The following is a 15,787-nucleotide window of genomic DNA, read 5'->3' as shown; positions in this document are numbered from 1 at the left end:
TAGGTTTAGGCATGGGGTTAACTGGTTAGGTTTAGGCATAGAATTAACTGGTTAGGTTTAGGCGTAGAATTAACTGGTTAGGTTTAGAGTTAAGGTATTGATTAAGGTTAGGATAATGGTTAAGATTAGAATTAAGGTCATGTTGAGGCCTCTGGCTCTGGCTCTGGCTCTGAGTTTCAGCCCCTAGTGGAGACTCTGGGGATGACATCCTTTAAATTCTGGTTCTCTTCAGTAGGTGGAGTTGGATAAATAACTGAGTCATACTCACTCTGCTCAGTGCCCAGTCGGGGTTGGAACATCGGTTTCATCCTTCTGTTGGTTTTGGAGAAAGGCCACACGCCGTGAAGCTCAAACCTCAAAGCTCAAAAAGTCCTCCACTGGGAATGATGGAGCTCCCTAAAAAGTTCCTGTGCCCCATACACCGCACGACTCCAGGAAACTTCTGAGCAATGCTCTGTGTCACTTACACCGCAAGACATGCTTTAGTATTGTTACAACAGACTCATCTTGGATTTCTCCATGGATTGATCTAAAGAGCTGATTCTCTGTGGGGCAGGTGTAGTCTGTGTGTACACTCCTTACTCATGGTTTTTGCTGAGTTTGGAATTTTATATTATAAAAGGATCTTAATTAAGAGAACTCCCTCTTAGGATGGTAAATATCCTATAATTTTAAGTTTGGGTGGCTTATATGCAGAGATATTTTAAGAAAAGTGATGTTAAGGAAACAATCCCATAATGCATTGCAGGAGAAGTGTGTCACCTGGTAAAAGAGTCTATGAGAAACATGTCAAACTTGTTTAAAATTGAATAATTGTGACCTAAAACAAGTCAAACTATTAGAGTGAATTAGGTAGGACCCATCTATATGAATTATTTATCCAATTGGTTAATAGTCTCCTTGGATTTATCTGTGAAGTACATTAAGTTTCTATTTATTCAGTTCGGAGTGGTTTTTAATTATTATCTCTTCCTTAGTGTGCCAGTAGGGGTAGTGTTTGTCTGACAAACTAACATAAATTGGTACTCAATCATTCAATTAATAAATAAATAAATAATTAAATAATTAAAAATCTTAAATTAGAGAAATTCCTCTGGGTGATATTTTTCTGATCGTTTTTGGATTTATTTTGCAGATAAGAGGAGAGTAATTTGACTAGACTTGTTTTATAAACCAATCCCATCATCCTTTAGGAGTAATGGACCAATCAGTAGACACGGTCTCTTTATTAAGTTAAAACACCTTTGTAATGTCTGTAAAAATTATTTATTATCATAAGAATTTAATCCAAATGTTAGAGTAGATTAAGTAGGGTCCATCCTTACTAAATAATCAATTTATTGGTTAATTATTCCACAGAAATTATCTGTTAATTAAATTTAGCTGTTAAAAATGATAAAACTGATATATTCTTAATTTTCTGTGATAACATAATGAGGGAAACAGAGTCAGGGAGAGAGACCTGTACGGGTCAAACCCTCCCCCGCCGGACCGGGCTGTGGACTCTGTCTCCCCCTTTACTCCCTCACTGAAGTGAGGGAAAGAGGAGAGAAGAGGGATTTTTTATATATTAAATACTTTATATATGAGTTGGGATATTTATAGTAATATTTATTTATATAATTGTAAGAGTTTTCAATATAATAATTGTAATTATTTTGTGATTTCCTCTAGGATTAGTTTTTAAAGGTTGACCTCAGGTAAGTCTGGATAGTGTCTGATATTCTAGAAGATGATTTTCCATCTTTTTTCAGGTTTGAGGGCAGAGCTCAGATCTGGGTTTGTTCTGTCTCCTGCTGTGAATACAATCTGCTGGTTCTGATCTTTGCTCCCGGCTTTTCTTGTGGTTTAGAAGTGTCGTTGTTAGTTAGACTGGGTTTTGTTTTGTGGATTTGGGGTCCTTGGACTGGTTCTTTTCTCCTTTGTGTCGCCCATCAGTTCACGTCCTTGTCTTGATTCTTTGGCTGCAGAGAGCAAACGTTTTGGAAGGGGTAGGCAAATCGGTTTTCAAAGAGAGCCGTTCGTCCGATGGCTCTGGCTGGGTTAGGGTTAGAAAAAATATCTCGATGACTCCCCCTGCTTCGTCCGACGACTGGGCAGTTTGAACTAGGGAGTCAAAGGCAATGCACTGGCCCACGCACGTCATCGAGTACTCTCCATTCTCACCTATCCCCTTTGCCTGAAATGGCTTTTGATATGAGTTGGTTTTTAATATGAACGTTATTTTGTTTTGGGATATTGTTCCTTTAAAAAAACTGGTTTAAGTTTTGTTGATATTTTAAATCTTTCATTGTAAGTGCTTTCTGTTTTTGTTTTCTGTATTGATATTTCATGATTTATTGCTTCTCATTCCATTGTTTGAATTATTGGTTGTTTGATTTTGACGGAGTTGGTTGGACTATTATTTCTATAGATACTATTTTAATTTCCTAATTTTACATTATGGAACACATCATCAGTAGTGGACCTCAGGATCATCGGGTGTTTCGGCCATCATCACTAGACACCCTCTCCCGAGGAAGGCCCCGCCAGGGTTGATCAAGCCCCAGGGTGTGTCCAACTAAGTTTTATTATAATCTAATTCTAAGATAATTTAGAAAAGGATTCACGGTTTTGTTAAGGATCAACTGGTTAGTATTAGAATTAATATTAAGGATAAAATGGTTTGGGTTTGGATTAGAGTTAAGATTAATATAAAGGATTAAAAGGTTAGGTTTAGGCATGGGGTTAACTGGTTAGGTTTAGGCATAGAATTAACTGGTTAGGTTTAGGCGTAGAATTAACTGGTTAGGTTTAGAGTTAAGGTATTGATTAAGGTTAGGATAATGGTTAAGATTAGAATTAAGGTCATGTTGAGGCCTCTGGCTCTGGCTCTGGCTCTGAGTTTCAGCCCCTAGTGGAGACTCTGGGGATGACATCCTTTAAATTCTGGTTCTCTTCAGTAGGTGGAGTTGGATAAATAACTGAGTCATACTCACTCTGCTCAGTGCCCAGTCGGGGTTGGAACATCGGTTTCATCCTTCTGTTGGTTTTGGAGAAAGGCCACACGCCGTGAAGCTCAAACCTCAAAGCTCAAAAAGTCCTCCACTGGGAATGATGGAGCTCCCTAAAAAGTTCCTGTGTCCCATACACCGCACGACTCCAGGAAACTTCTGAGCAATGCTCTGTGTCACTTACAACGCAAGACATGCTTTAGTATTGTTACAACAGACTCATCTTGGATTTCTCCATGGATTGATCTAAAGAGCTGATTCTCTGTGGGGCAGGTGTAGTCTGTGTGTACACTCCTTACTCATGGTTTTTGCTGAGTTTGGAATTTTATATTATAAAAGGATCTTAATTCAGAGAACTCCCTCTTAGGATGGTAAATATCCTATAATTTTAAGTTTGGGTGGCTTATATGCAGAGATATTTTAAGAAAAGTGATGTTAAGGAAACAATCCCATAATGCATTGCAGGAGAAGTGTGTCACCTGGTAAAAGAGTCTATGAGAAACATGTAAAACTTGTTTAAAATTGAATAATTGTGACCTAAAACAAGTCAAACTATTAGAGTGAATTAGGTAGGACCCATCTATATGAATTATTTATCCAATTGGTTAATAGTCTCCTTGGATTTATCTGTGAAGTACATTAAGTTTCTATTTATTCAGTTCGGAGTGGTTTTTAATTATTATCTCTTCCTTAGTGTGCCAGTAGGGGTAGTGTTTGTCTGACAAACTAATATAAATTGGTACTCAATCATTCAATTAATAAATAAATAAATAATTAAATAATTAAAAATCTTAAATTAGAGAAATTCCTCTGGGTGATATTTTTCTGATCGTTTTTGGATTTATTTTGCAGATAAGAGGAGAGTAATTTGACTAGACTTGTTTTATAAACCAATCCCATCATCCTTTAGGAGTAATGGACCAATCAGTAGACACGGTCTCTTTATTAAGTTAAAAAACCTTTGTAATGTCTGTAAAAATTATTTATTATCATAAGAATTTAATCCAAATGTTAGAGTAGATTAAGTAGGGTCCATCCTTACTAAATAATCAATTTATTGGTTAATTATTCCACTGAAATTATCTGTTAATTAAATTTAGCTGTTAAAAATGATAAAACTGATATATTCTTAATTTTCTGTGATAACATAATGAGGGAAACAGAGTCAGGGAGAGAGACCTGTACGGGTCAAACCCTCCCCCGCCGGACCGGGCTGTGGACTCTGTCTCCCCCTTTACTCCCTCACTGAAGTGAGGGAAAGAGGAGAGAAGAGGGATTTTTTATATATTAAATACTTTATATATGAGTTGGGATATTTATAGTAATATTTATTTATATAATTGTAAGAGTTTTCAATATAATAATTGTAATTATTTTGTGATTTCCTCTAGGATTAGTTTTTAAAGGTTGACCTCAGGTAAGTCTGGATAGTGTCTGATATTCTAGAAGATGATTTTCCATCTTTTTTCAGGTTTGAGGGCAGAGCTCAGATCTGGGTTTGTTCTGCCTCCTGCTGTGAATACAATCTGCTGGTTCTGATCTTTGCTCCCGGCTTTTCTTGTGGTTTAGAAGTGTCGTTGTTAGTTAGACTGGGTTTTGTTTTGTGGATTTGGGGTCCTTGGACTGGTTCTTTTCTCCTTTGTGTCGCCCATCAGTTCACGTCCTTGTCTTGATTCTTTGGCTGCAGAGAGCAAACGTTTTGGAAGGGGTAGGCAAATCGGTTTTCAAAGAGAGCCGTTCGTCCGATGGCTCTGGCTGGGTTAGGGTTAGAAAAAATATCTCGATGACTCCCCCTGCTTCGTCCGACGACTGGGCAGTTTGAACTAGGGAGTCAAAGGCAATGCACTGGCCCACGCACGTCATCGAGTACTCTCCATTCTCACCTATCCCCTTTGCCTGAAATGGCTTTTGATATGAGTTGGTTTTTAATATGAACGTTATTTTGTTTTGGGATATTGTTCCTTTAAAAAAACTGGTTTAAGTTTTGTTGATATTTTAAATCTTTCATTGTAAGTGCTTTCTGTTTTTGTTTTCTGTATTGATATTTCATGATTTATTGCTTCTCATTCCATTGTTTGAATTATTGGTTGTTTGATTTTGACGGAGTTGGTTGGACTATTATTTCTATAGATACTATTTTAATTTCCTAATTTTACATTATGGAACACATCATCAGTAGTGGACCTCAGGATCATCGGGTGTTTCGGCCATCATCACTAGACACCCTCTCCCGAGGAAGGCCCCGCCAGGGTTGATCAAGCCCCAGGGTGTGTCCAACTAAGTTTTATTATAATCTAATTCTAAGATAATTTAGAAAAGGATTCACGGTTTTGTTAAGGATCAACTGGTTAGTATTAGAATTAATATTAAGGATAAAATGGTTTGGGTTTGGATTAGAGTTAAGATTAATATAAAGGATTAAAAGGTTAGGTTTAGGCATGGGGTTAACTGGTTAGGTTTAGGCATAGAATTAACTGGTTAGGTTTAGGCGTAGAATTAACTGGTTAGGTTTAGAGTTAAGGTATTGATTAAGGTTAGGATAATGGTTAAGATTAGAATTAAGGTCATGTTGAGGCCTCTGGCTCTGGCTCTGGCTCTGAGTTTCAGCCCCTAGTGGAGACTCTGGGGATGACATCCTTTAAATTCTGGTTCTCTTCAGTAGGTGGAGTTGGATAAATAACTGAGTCATACTCACTCTGCTCAGTGCCCAGTCGGGGTTGGAACATCGGTTTCATCCTTCTGTTGGTTTTGGAGAAAGGCCACACGCCGTGAAGCTCAAACCTCAAAGCTCAAAAAGTCCTCCACTGGGAATGATGGAGCTCCCTAAAAAGTTCCTGTGCCCCATACACCGCACGACTCCAGGAAACTTCTGAGCAATGCTCTGTGTCACTTACACCGCAAGACATGCTTTAGTATTGTTACAACAGACTCATCTTGGATTTCTCCATGGATTGATCTAAAGAGCTGATTCTCTGTGGGGCAGGTGTAGTCTGTGTGTACACTCCTTACTCATGGTTTTTGCTGAGTTTGGAATTTTATATTATAAAAGGATCTTAATTAAGAGAACTCCCTCTTAGGATGGTAAATATCCTATAATTTTAAGTTTGGGTGGCTTATATGCAGAGATATTTTAAGAAAAGTGATGTTAAGGAAACAATCCCATAATGCATTGCAGGAGAAGTGTGTCACCTGGTAAAAGAGTCTATGAGAAACATGTCAAACTTGTTTAAAATTGAATAATTGTGACCTAAAACAAGTCAAACTATTAGAGTGAATTAGGTAGGACCCATCTATATGAATTATTTATCCAATTGGTTAATAGTCTCCTTGGATTTATCTGTGAAGTACATTAAGTTTCTATTTATTCAGTTCGGAGTGGTTTTTAATTATTATCTCTTCCTTAGTGTGCCAGTAGGGGTAGTGTTTGTCTGACAAACTAATATAAATTGGTACTCAATCATTCAATTAATAAATAAATAAATAATTAAATAATTAAAAATCTTAAATTAGGGAAATTCCTCTGGGTGATATTTTTCTGATCGTTTTTGGATTTATTTTGCAGATAAGAGGAGAGTAATTTGACTAGACTTGTTTTATAAACCAATCCCGTCATCCTTTAGGAGTAATGGACCAATCAGTAGACACGGTGTCTTTATTAAGTTAAAAAACCTTTGTAATGTCTGTAGAAATTATTTATTATCATAAGAATTTAATCCAAATGTTAGAGTAGATTAAGTAGGGTCCATCCTTACTAAATAATCAATTTATTGGTTAATTATTCCACTGAAATTATCTGTTAATTAAATTTAGCTGTTAAAAATGATAAAACTGATATATTCTTAATTTTCTGTGATAACATAATGAGGGAAACAGAGTCAGGGAGAGAGACCTGTACGGGTCAAACCCTCCCCCGCCGGACCGGGCTGTGGACTCTGTCTCCCCCTTTACTCCCTCACTGAAGTGAGGGAAAGAGGAGAGAAGAGGGATTTTTTATATATTAAATACTTTATATATGAGTTGGGATATTTATAGTAATATTTATTTATATAATTGTAAGAGTTTTCAATATAATAATTGTAATGATTTTGTGATTTCCTCTAGGATTAGTTTTTAAAGGTTGACCTCAGGTAAGTCTGGATAGTGTCTGATATTCTAGAAGATGATTTTCCATCTTTTTTCAGGTTTGAGGGCAGAGCTCAGATCTGGGTTTGTTCTGCCTCCTGCTGTGAATACAATCTGCTGGTTCTGATCTTTGCTCCCGGCTTTTCTTGTGGTTTAGAAGTGTCGTTGTTAGTTAGACTGGGTTTTGTTTTGTGGATTTGGGGTCCTTGGACTGGTTCTTTTCTCCTTTGTGTCGCCCATCAGTTCACGTCCTTGTCTTGATTCTTTGGCTGCAGAGAGCAAACGTTTTGGAAGGGGTAGGCAAATCGGTTTTCAAAGAGAGCCGTTCGTCCGATGGCTCTGGCTGGGTTAGGGTTAGAAAAAATATCTCGATGACTCCCCCTGCTTCGTCCGACGACTGGGCAGTTTGAACTAGGGAGTCAAAGGCAATGCACTGGCCCACGCACGTCATCGAGTACTCTCCATTCTCACCTATCCCCTTTGCCTGAAATGGCTTTTGATATGAGTTGGTTTTTAATATGAACGTTATTTTGTTTTGGGATATTGTTCCTTTAAAAAAACTGGTTTAAGTTTTGTTGATATTTTAAATCTTTCATTGTAAGTGCTTTCTGTTTTTGTTTTCTGTATTGATATTTCATGATTTATTGCTTCTCATTCCATTGTTTGAATTATTGGTTGTTTGATTTTGACGGAGTTGGTTGGACTATTATTTCTATAGATACTATTTTAATTTCCTAATTTTACATTATGGAACACATCATCAGTAGTGGACCTCAGGATCATCGGGTGTTTCGGCCATCATCACTAGACACCCTCTCCCGAGGAAGGCCCCGCCAGGGTTGATCAAGCCCCAGGGTGTGTCCAACTAAGTTTTATTATAATCTAATTCTAAGATAATTTAGAAAAGGATTCACGGTTTTGTTAAGGATCAACTGGTTAGTATTAGAATTAATATTAAGGATAAAATGGTTTGGGTTTGGATTAGAGTTAAGATTAATATAAAGGATTAAAAGGTTAGGTTTAGGCATGGGGTTAACTGGTTAGGTTTAGGCATAGAATTAACTGGTTAGGTTTAGGCGTAGAATTAACTGGTTAGGTTTAGAGTTAAGGTATTGATTAAGGTTAGGATAATGGTTAAGATTAGAATTAAGGTCATGTTGAGGCCTCTGGCTCTGGCTCTGGCTCTGAGTTTCAGCCCCTAGTGGAGACTCTGGGGATGACATCCTTTAAATTCTGGTTCTCTTCAGTAGGTGGAGTTGGATAAATAACTGAGTCATACTCACTCTGCTCAGTGCCCAGTCGGGGTTGGAACATCGGTTTCATCCTTCTGTTGGTTTTGGAGAAAGGCCACACGCCGTGAAGCTCAAACCTCAAAGCTCAAAAAGTCCTCCACTGGGAATGATGGAGCTCCCTAAAAAGTTCCTGTGCCCCATACACCGCACGACTCCAGGAAACTTCTGAGCAATGCTCTGTGTCACTTACACCGCAAGACATGCTTTAGTATTGTTACAACAGACTCATCTTGGATTTCTCCATGGATTGATCTAAAGAGCTGATTCTCTGTGGGGCAGGTGTAGTCTGTGTGTACACTCCTTACTCATGGTTTTTGCTGAGTTTGGAATTTTATATTATAAAAGGATCTTAATTAAGAGAACTCCCTCTTAGGATGGTAAATATCCTATAATTTTAAGTTTGGGTGGCTTATATGCAGAGATATTTTAAGAAAAGTGATGTTAAGGAAACAATCCCATAATGCATTGCAGGAGAAGTGTGTCACCTGGTAAAAGAGTCTATGAGAAACATGTCAAACTTGTTTAAAATTGAATAATTGTGACCTAAAACAAGTCAAACTATTAGAGTGAATTAGGTAGGACCCATCTATATGAATTATTTATCCAATTGGTTAATAGTCTCCTTGGATTTATCTGTGAAGTACATTAAGTTTCTATTTATTCAGTTCGGAGTGGTTTTTAATTATTATCTCTTCCTTAGTGTGCCAGTAGGGGTAGTGTTTGTCTGACAAACTAACATAAATTGGTACTCAATCATTCAATTAATAAATAAATAAATAATTAAATAATTAAAAATCTTAAATTAGAGAAATTCCTCTGGGTGATATTTTTCTGATCGTTTTTGGATTTATTTTGCAGATAAGAGGAGAGTAATTTGACTAGACTTGTTTTATAAACCAATCCCATCATCCTTTAGGAGTAATGGACCAATCAGTAGACACGGTCTCTTTATTAAGTTAAAACACCTTTGTAATGTCTGTAAAAATTATTTATTATCATAAGAATTTAATCCAAATGTTAGAGTAGATTAAGTAGGGTCCATCCTTACTAAATAATCAATTTATTGGTTAATTATTCCACTGAAATTATCTGTTAATTAAATTTAGCTGTTAAAAATGATAAAACTGATATATTCTTAATTTTCTGTGATAACATAATGAGGGAAACAGAGTCAGGGAGAGAGACCTGTACGGGTCAAACCCTCCCCCGCCGGACCGGGCTGTGGACTCTGTCTCCCCCTTTACTCCCTCACTGAAGTGAGGGAAAGAGGAGAGAAGAGGGATTTTTTATATATTAAATACTTTATATATGAGTTGGGATATTTATAGTAATATTTATTTATATAATTGTAAGAGTTTTCAATATAATAATTGTAATTATTTTGTGATTTCCTCTAGGATTAGTTTTTAAAGGTTGACCTCAGGTAAGTCTGGATAGTGTCTGATATTCTAGAAGATGATTTTCCATCTTTTTTCAGGTTTGAGGGCAGAGCTCAGATCTGGGTTTGTTCTGCCTCCTGCTGTGAATACAATCTGCTGGTTCTGATCTTTGCTCCCGGCTTTTCTTGTGGTTTAGAAGTGTCGTTGTTAGTTAGACTGGGTTTTGTTTTGTGGATTTGGGGTCCTTGGACTGGTTCTTTTCTCCTTTGTGTCGCCCATCAGTTCACGTCCTTGTCTTGATTCTTTGGCTGCAGAGAGCAAACGTTTTGGAAGGGGTAGGCAAATCGGTTTTCAAAGAGAGCCGTTCGTCCGATGGCTCTGGCTGGGTTAGGGTTAGAAAAAATATCTCGATGACTCCCCCTGCTTCGTCCGACGACTGGGCAGTTTGAACTAGGGAGTCAAAGGCAATGCACTGGCCCACGCACGTCATCGAGTACTCTCCATTCTCACCTATCCCCTTTGCCTGAAATGGCTTTTGATATGAGTTGGTTTTTAATATGAACGTTATTTTGTTTTGGGATATTGTTCCTTTAAAAAAACTGGTTTAAGTTTTGTTGATATTTTAAATCTTTCATTGTAAGTGCTTTCTGTTTTTGTTTTCTGTATTGATACTTCATGATTTATTGCTTCTCATTCCATTGTTTGAATTATTGGTTGTTTGATTTTGACGGAGTTGGTTGGACTATTATTTCTATAGATACTATTTTAATTTCCTAATTTTACATTATGGAACACATCATCAGTAGTGGACCTCAGGATCATCGGGTGTTTCGGCCATCATCACTAGACACCCTCTCCCGAGGAAGGCCCCGCCAGGGTTGATCAAGCCCCAGGGTGTGTCCAACTAAGTTTTATTATAATCTAATTCTAAGATAATTTAGAAAAGGATTCACGGTTTTGTTAAGGATCAACTGGTTAGTATTAGAATTAATATTAAGGATAAAATGGTTTGGGTTTGGATTAGAGTTAAGATTAATATAAAGGATTAAAAGGTTAGGTTTAGGCATGGGGTTAACTGGTTAGGTTTAGGCATAGAATTAACTGGTTAGGTTTAGGCGTAGAATTAACTGGTTAGGTTTAGAGTTAAGGTATTGATTAAGGTTAGGATAATGGTTAAGATTAGAATTAAGGTCATGTTGAGGCCTCTGGCTCTGGCTCTGGCTCTGAGTTTCAGCCCCTAGTGGAGACTCTGGGGATGACATCCTTTAAATTCTGGTTCTCTTCAGTAGGTGGAGTTGGATAAATAACTGAGTCATACTCACTCTGCTCAGTGCCCAGTCGGGGTTGGAACATCGGTTTCATCCTTCTGTTGGTTTTGGAGAAAGGCCACACGCCGTGAAGCTCAAACCTCAAAGCTCAAAAAGTCCTCCACTGGGAATGATGGAGCTCCCTAAAAAGTTCCTGTGCCCCATACACCGCACGACTCCAGGAAACTTCTGAGCAATGCTCTGTGTCACTTACACCGCAAGACATGCTTTAGTATTGTTACAACAGACTCATCTTGGATTTCTCCATGGATTGATCTAAAGAGCTGATTCTCTGTGGGGCAGGTGTAGTCTGTGTGTACACTCCTTACTCATGGTTTTTGCTGAGTTTGGAATTTTATATTATAAAAGGATCTTAATTAAGAGAACTCCCTCTTAGGATGGTAAATATCCTATAATTTTAAGTTTGGGTGGCTTATATGCAGAGATATTTTAAGAAAAGTGATGTTAAGGAAACAATCCCATAATGCATTGCAGGAGAAGTGTGTCACCTGGTAAAAGAGTCTATGAGAAACATGTCAAACTTGTTTAAAGTTGAATAATTGTGACCTAAAACAAGTCAAACTATTAGAGTGAATTAGGTAGGACCCATCTATATGAATTATTTATCCAATTGGTTAATAGTCTCCTTGGATTTATCTGTGAAGTACATTAAGTTTCTATTTATTCAGTTCGGAGTGGTTTTTAATTATTATCTCTTCCTTAGTGTGCCAGTAGGGGTAGTGTTTGTCTGACAAACTAACATAAATTGGTACTCAATCATTCAATTAATAAATAAATAAATAATTAAATAATTAAAAATCTTAAATTAGGGAAATTCCTCTGGGTGATATTTTTCTGATCGTTTTTGGATTTATTTTGCAGATAAGAGGAGAGTAATTTGACTAGACTTGTTTTATAAACCAATCCCGTCATCCTTTAGGAGTAATGGACCAATCAGTAGACACGGTGTCTTTATTAAGTTAAAAAACCTTTGTAATGTCTGTAGAAATTATTTATTATCATAAGAATTTAATCCAAATGTTAGAGTAGATTAAGTAGGGTCCATCCTTACTAAATAATCAATTTATTGGTTAATTATTCCACTGAAATTATCTGTTAATTAAATTTAGCTGTTAAAAATGATAAAACTGATATATTCTTAATTTTCTGTGATAACATAATGAGGGAAACAGAGTCAGGGAGAGAGACCTGTACGGGTCAAACCCTCCCCCGCCGGACCGGGCTGTGGACTCTGTCTCCCCCTTTACTCCCTCACTGAAGTGAGGGAAAGAGGAGAGAAGAGGGATTTTTTATATATTAAATACTTTATATATGAGTTGGGATATTTATAGTAATATTTATTTATATAATTGTAAGAGTTTTCAATATAATAATTGTAATTATTTTGTGATTTCCTCTAGGATTAGTTTTTAAAGGATGACCTCAGGTAAGTCTGGATAGTGTCTGATATTCTAGAAGATGATTTTCCATCTTTTTTCAGGTTTGAGGGCAGAGCTCAGATCTGGGTTTGTTCTGCCTCCTGCTGTGAATACAATCTGCTGGTTCTGATCTTTGCTCCCGGCTTTTCTTGTGGTTTAGAAGTGTCGTTGTTAGTTAGACTGGGTTTTGTTTTGTGGATTTGGGGTCCTTGGACTGGTTCTTTTCTCCTTTGTGTCGCCCATCAGTTCACGTCCTTGTCTTGATTCTTTGGCTGCAGAGAGCAAACGTTTTGGAAGGGGTAGGCAAATCGGTTTTCAAAGAGAGCCGTTCGTCCGATGGCTCTGGCTGGGTTAGGGTTAGAAAAAATATCTCGATGACTCCCCCTGCTTCGTCCGACGACTGGGCAGTTTGAACTAGGGAGTCAAAGGCAATGCACTGGCCCACGCACGTCATCGAGTACTCTCCATTCTCACCTATCCCCTTTGCCTGAAATGGCTTTTGATATGAGTTGGTTTTTAATATGAACGTTATTTTGTTTTTGGATATTGTTCCTTTAAAAAAACTGGTTTAAGTTTTGTTGATATTTTAAATCTTTCATTGTAAGTGCTTTCTGTTTTTGTTTTCTGTATTGATATTTCATGATTTATTGATTGTCATTCCATTGTTTGAATTATTGGTTGTTTGATTTTGACGGAGTTGGTTGGACTATTATTTCTATAGATACTATTTTAATTTCCTAATTTTACATTATGGAACACATCATCAGTAGTGGACCTCAGGATCATCGGGTGTTTCGGCCATCATCACTAGACACCCTCTCCCGAGGAAGGCCCCGCCAGGGTTGATCAAGCCCCAGGGTGTGTCCAACTAAGTTTTATTATAATCTAATTCTAAGATAATTTAGAAAAGGATTCACGGTTTTGTTAAGGATCAACTGGTTAGTATTAGAATTAATATTAAGGAAAAAATGGTTTGGGTTTGGATTAGAGTTAAGATTAATATAAAGGATTAAAAGGTTAGGTTTAGGCATGGGGTTAACTGGTTAGGTTTAGGCATAGAATTAACTGGTTAGGTTTAGGCGTATAATTAACTGGTTAGGTTTAGAGTTAAGGTATTGATTAAGGTTAGGATAATGGTTAAGATTAGAATTAAGGTCATGTTGAGGCCTCTGGCTCTGGCTCTGGCTCTGAGTTTCAGCCCCTAGTGGAGACTCTGGGGATGACATCCTTTAAATTCTGGTTCTCTTCAGTAGGTGGAGTTGGATAAATAACTGAGTCATACTCACTCTGCTCAGTGCCCAGTCGGGGTTGGAACATCGGTTTCATCCTTCTGTTGGTTTTGGAGAAAGGCCACACGCCGTGAAGCTCAAACCTCAAAGCTCAAAAAGTCCTCCACTGGGAATGATGGAGCTCCCTAAAAAGTTCCTGTGCCCCATACACCGCACGACTCCAGGAAACTTCTGAGCAATGCTCTGTGTCACTTACACCGCAAGACATGCTTTAGTATTGTTACAACAGACTCATCTTGGATTTCTCCATGGATTGATCTAAAGAGCTGATTCTCTGTGGGGCAGGTGTAGTCTGTGTGTACACTCCTTACTCATGGTTTTTGCTGAGTTTGGAATTTTATATTATAAAAGGATCTTAATTAAGAGAACTCCCTCTTAGGATGGTAAATATCCTATAATTTTAAGTTTGGGTGGCTTATATGCAGAGATATTTTAAGAAAAGTGATGTTAAGGAAACAATCCCATAATGCATTGCAGGAGAAGTGTGTCACCTGGTAAAAGAGTCTATGAGAAACATGTCAAACTTGTTTAAAATTGAATAATTGTGACCTAAAACAAGTCAAACTATTAGAGTGAATTAGGTAGGACCCATCTATATGAATTATTTATCCAATTGGTTAATAGTCTCCTTGGATTTATCTGTGAAGTACATTAAGTTTCTATTTATTCAGTTCGGAGTGGTTTTTAATTATTATCTCTTCCTTAGTGTGCCAGTAGGGGTAGTGTTTGTCTGACAAACTAATATAAATTGGTACTCAATCATTCAATTAATAAATAAATAAATAATTAAATAATTAAAAATCTTAAATTAGAGAAATTCCTCTGGGTGATATTTTTCTGATCGTTTTTGGATTTATTTTGCAGATAAGAGGAGAGTAATTTGACTAGACTTGTTTTATAAACCAATCCCATCATCCTTTAGGAGTAATGGACCAATCAGTAGACACGGTCTCTTTATTAAGTTAAAACACCTTTGTAATGTCTGTAAAAATTATTTATTATCATAAGAATTTAATCCAAATGTTAGAGTAGATTAAGTAGGGTCCATCCTTACTAAATAATCAATTTATTGGTTAATTATTCCACTGAAATTATCTGTTAATTAAATTTAGCTGTTAAAAATGATAAAACTGATATATTCTTAATTTTCTGTGATAACATAATGAGGGAAACAGAGTCAGGGAGAGAGACCTGTACGGGTCAAACCCTCCCCCGCCGGACCGGGCTGTGGACTCTGTCTCCCCCTTTACTCCCTCACTGAAGTGAGGGAAAGAGGAGAGAAGAGGGATTTTTTATATATTAAATACTTTATATATGAGTTGGGATATTTATAGTAATATTTATTTATATAATTGTAAGAGTTTTCAATATAATAATTGTAATTATTTTGTGATTTCCTCTAGGATTAGTTTTTAAAGGTTGACCTCAGGTAAGTCTGGATAGTGTCTGATATTCTAGAAGATGATTTTCCATCTTTTTTCAGGTTTGAGGGCAGAGCTCAGATCTGGGTTTGTTCTGCCTCCTGCTGTGAATACAATCTGCTGGTTCTGATCTTTGCTCCCGGCTTTTCTTGTGGTTTAGAAGTGTCGTTGTCAGTTACACTGGGTTTTGTTTTGTGGATTTGGGGTCCTTGGACTGGTTCTTTTCTCCTTTGTGTCGCCCATCAGTTCACGTCCTTGTCTTGATTCTTTGGCTGCAGAGAGCAAACGTTTTGGGAGGGGTAGGCAAATCGGTTTTCAAAGAGAGCCGTTCGTCCGATGGCTCTGGCTGGGTTAGGGTTAGAAAAAATATCTCGATGACTCCCCCTGCTTCGTCCGACGACTGGGCAGTTTGAACTAGGGAGTCAAAGGCAATGCACTGGCCCACGCACGTCATCGAGTACTCTCCATTCTCACCTATCCCCTTTGCCTGAAATGGCTTTTGATATGAGTTGGTTTTTAATATGAACGTTATTTTGTTTTGGGAG

This window comes from Hippoglossus hippoglossus, chromosome 6 (assembly GCF_009819705.1).
Source record: "Hippoglossus hippoglossus isolate fHipHip1 chromosome 6, fHipHip1.pri, whole genome shotgun sequence".
Taxonomy (NCBI): domain Eukaryota; kingdom Metazoa; phylum Chordata; class Actinopteri; order Pleuronectiformes; family Pleuronectidae; genus Hippoglossus; species Hippoglossus hippoglossus.
The sequence above is the reverse complement of the archived record's forward strand: the minus strand, read 5'-3'. Positions refer to the sequence as shown.